Consider the following 4,927-nt stretch of genomic DNA (forward strand, 5'->3'; position numbering starts at 1 on the left):
AGCCCACCTCGACTGCTTAGTTTTCAAGTAGATTCGCTTTTCCGTTATCCGGCTTCGCAACCAAAGTTTCACCTTTTAATCACATAGGCACATATCACAAATTAGGTTCAATACTACTCTTACTCATGCATGTCTCATTACTTTTCCCTCTTCCCAACGATTTATCTTATCATTACTAATTAATCAAGATCATATTTATCGCACACGAAGATTTAACCATCAAACACACACTACACAACACATCAACACACACACACACGACGCACACACACACACGCCACACACACACACACACGCCACACACACACACGGCACACACACATACACATGTCCCCACATCCCTTTTTATCCCTCTTTCACTCAACCAAGATGCATGAGGGTTCAAGAAGACCGATTAATCGGTTGGAAGAAGAAAAAGAAGAAGTAGAAGAAGAACAAACATAACTCTTAAACAAAAATACCTTTTTAGCGAAAAAAATCGGTAGAAAACAAGTATTAGCCTTGATTCTTCAGAGTTCTTGGATTAAACTTCAATTTCTTCTCAAAGGATGAAGGATTAATGGAGTAATGTAGAAGAAAAATTGAGAGAGTGTGTGGGAGGGTGGGGGCCGAAAATTATGGGGGCTAGGGTTGATGTTTCTCTTATTTATAGTGCTCAACAAGATCTTTAGATAATTAGAATAGAATATTTGGTAAGATCTCATTCTCCACAATTAAATAAATAAGTATAGTGAAGTAGAGAAGAAGAATTAACAAAAATAGATCCTAGGGCAAATCCTCCTAATTTTCGAAAATTAGGCTCCCAAAATAGCCAAGACTTTGTTTTGGTATATTTCCATATAGAATAAATATTATGGAGCAAAATAAATATAAGAATTCTCCCAATTTGGAGAAGAAATAGGCGTCCTCTATGCCTATTTAAATAAGGCATGGATTTTTGAATATTGACTAAAATAAGGTAAGGCAAGATCTCTTGAAGTATGGAAAGATTTGGTAGAATATTTAAATTCTAGGTATGGAAGGAAATCAAGTAGGGAGTCAAATAAAATAAAATAATTCCTTCCTTCCTAAAAATAGTGATTTTCGAAAATCACTAGAAAAATAAGGGGGCTCGATTTTTCCATCTCTAAACAAGGAAATAATTGGCTCTTGGAATTAATTTGGATAAATATCCCAAGGATTAAATAAATTCCGGAAAAATAGAAATTCCTTCTCCAAGGGGCTAGGGTTCGAAAATTACAAGATTTAGGGTGACAAGTATTTATGGAAATTTTCCTCTAATATTCTCACTCACCCATAAACAATTAAATTGCCACATAATCTCATAACTTAATATATCACATGCCACATCATTAAATCAAATAGTTTAACTTTTCAAACTTTCAACAAAAACCCTAGGCTCGACTTGGCCAAGGCATCCCATGAAATAAATGCATTCACGACTCCATGTCATCAAATAATTAATTCTAGGGCTTTAAATTAGGGTTCTAAATTTCAGGATGTTACATATAAAGTACTCCCACTATTCCGCCTTAATAGAGACATTTCATTTTTTTCACTCATTTTAGTAATATAATAATATAAATACTCTTTTGTACATTATTATCTCTCTTACTTTATTTTTTCTCCGCTCTAAATATTTATTTTAATTTTTCAAAATGAGTGCGTATATGACTATTACTCCCTCCGTCCACGAAAATTCGTCCCGGTTTGATCGGGCACGGATTTTAAGAAATGTAATGGAAAGTGAGTTGAAAAAGTTAGTGGATTGTGGGTCCAACTTTTATATATTAGTTTTATAATAAAATGTGAGTATGAACGAGTTAGTGGAATATGAGGTCCACTACCAAAAATGGTAAAAGTGAAATGGGACAAATTTTGGTGGACGAACGGAAATGGAAAACTGGGACAAATTTTCGTGGACGGAGGGAGTATTATTTAATTATTTACTTTGTTTTCTCCAATTTAACTATTTGAAACACCTCTATTAATATTGAATGGAATGTCTATTAAAAGATGGAATATGGCTAATACTAATAATAACGGGTATTATCGGGACTAACGGGTATACCCGCACGCCCGCTACCCGCAAAAATCTAAAACACACTACCCGATCCCACCCCGTTTCCCGTTATCGTCGAGTAGTGGGTACCCAATACCCGGTGGGTAGCGGGTCGAGATGGAAATTATCCATTACCCGCTACCCATTTTGCCACCCCTATTTATAACTCAGTGGCATTAAAAACCAATCGGCTACAATTAATACTCGACTAAGCATGGAAAGATTCTTATTGAATATAGTCGATTTCCTTCCATATTTTATTTGTTTTGTCACAATTGATTAAGTTAAACTTAATGTTATTAATAAGGAATATATCGCTATTAGATTGAATCCACCTGAAAAATCAAAATTAATTTTAATAATAGAAACAAAAGTTACTTTCCATGTGATTCTCAACCACAAAATTTTCATAATGAAAGCGCAAAATAAGATTCTTCCCAAAATATTTGAGATCAAGCAAGCTTAAACTTATACGGCGGATCCAAAATTTTGGATTCGGGTGTTCGACATATAGTTACATGAGTTTGAAAATCCGTACAATCCTTCTCATTGTATTAAATGCAAATGTCGTGCATAGATGCGAATATATAATGATAAAACATGATTCATTAATATAGATATAAACCTTTTGGACATAAAATATTTGAGTAAAGTTTTTTTTTTTAATAAAATAGTACTAATAGTTTTTAGAAATAAACCTTGTGAACCTAAATAATTTAAGCAAAATTTCAATTATTTAAAAAAAAATTATAGATATAAATATATTTGCTACAAAATAGATAAAATACTACTCCTTCCATCCCTTAAATTTTGTCACACTTTGACCGGACACTGGGTTTGAAGAAAAATAATGAAAAGTGAGTTGAAAAAGTTAGTGGAATAAGGGTCCTACTTTTATATACTCCCTCCGTCCCATGCTACTCGCACTTTTCATTTTAGGCCGTAAATTTGAGATTGATTTTTTTATGTAATTAAGTTAGAATTTTAAGTGTAATGAGACGTCACTTAATAAAGGACCTCTTAACTTAAACTAACATATTAATTATATGCATTAATTCTAACTTAAACTATAAATAATTTAAGGAGTTTGTGACGTGCCAAAAAGTAAAAGTGCAAGTAACATGGGACGGAGGGAGTATTAGTTTTATAATAAAATGTGAGTGAAAATGAGTTATTGGAATATGAGGTCCACTACCAAAAAATGGTAAAAAGTGAAATGTGACAAATTTTGTGGGACGGACGGAAATGAAAAAGTGTGACAAACTTGGGACAGAGGAGGTGTTTAAAAGTAAATTTTTTTGATTATTTGAGAATTTAATCAAGAAGTATATAAATTTATTCTTTTAATTATTTTAACAAAAAAAAGATAATATATCGATTCTTCAATTGTTTGAATAAAACTAAACAAAAATAGATAATACATCTATTCTTTCAATTGCTTGAATATGGGTCCTATTCTAATGCTTTTAGTACCCTAATCCAAAATCAAGACTAAATCTCCACCCTTGGATTTTAAAATGAGTGGATGAGATTAAAGCTCACAAAATCTCAATAAATAGTAGACAAAATATCAACAAAAGGGTAATATCGTCATTATGTTATCATATGATAATTTTCGTGAGTGTTTTTTTATATCAACAGTGTGTATTACAAATATCAACAATATGACATTAGAATATCAACACAAGGACAAGAAAATATCAACACATTTTTATTGGGATTGGACATACATAATATTGAGATTTTGCCTACAATATATTGAGATTTTTTGTTGCATTTGTTGAAAATAGCTGTTTATCAACATGTACGAAAATTGAAATATAATTTATCAAATTTTATACCCGAACATCGTCGGAACATAAGCAATTGAGATCTCGTTGGAATCCTTATTAAATTATCTTTAATTTGATATATTTTTTGCGAAAAAATAATTTAAATTGAGAGAGTTACGTAAATTTAAAGATTTGAGATGATTTTGAGGAGAGAGAAAGTAGTTAGTTATAATCCTATATGTCATTAATACCCTTTTAATTTAATTAATAATTATTTAAATTTAAAATATATTACACTTGGCATTATATTAACCACAAGATCTTCTAATCTAATGGTTGAAAATTGGTCTCAATTTGGGATTGGTAATTAGTTAGCAATTGATTACATCCCGCTTGAATAAAACTAAACTAAAAAAAGTAAATCAATTATTTTAATTAAGAAGTAAAAGACTATTGAGCTTTTAATGGTTTTATTAACATAAAATGTGAAAAAACGGTAAACAAATTGTATTAAAAAAAAATTGTAATACGTACTAAGTAAAATGATAGAGAAACTTTAATTGTTAGAATAAAACAAGACTAATAAAAAGGTAAAGAAATCAAAACATAAAAAGAATTGAATTATGCAGCTATGTCTGAACTAAGGGGTGTCGAACTCAAAACCTGAACTTTGAAAATGGGGAGCATAACCAATAGACCACCAAAATGTGTTTGCTAAGTTATCTCAATACATGGTACTACTTTATTTAGTTTTGGTTGTTCTAAGATGGATACACCATATATATATATATTCAAACCTCACCCTTTTTTGTATACTCCGACTTTTCCAATCCTTTAAAATTGATTTCGAAGGAACGTCGGTTGTGTAGCCGAAAGTTATCTAAGAGCCCAAATTCTTTCTATACTAGTATATGACTTTTGATTTTATTTGATTCAATATCTTTTATTTTAATTAGTTATTCTTATTTGTTTTCTATACATTCTGTAAGCTTTATTCAATTATCTTGCTTGATTAGCAAGATATTCCCTCCATCTCAGATAATTTAACCCAAGGCCGTCCCACATATTTTGTTCCACTTCACTTTTATCATTT

Source organism: Salvia hispanica, chromosome 4 (assembly GCF_029641045.1).
Source record: "Salvia hispanica isolate PSC_SH4W2 chromosome 4, Shi_PSC_v1, whole genome shotgun sequence".
Lineage (NCBI taxonomy): Eukaryota > Viridiplantae > Streptophyta > Magnoliopsida > Lamiales > Lamiaceae > Salvia > Salvia hispanica.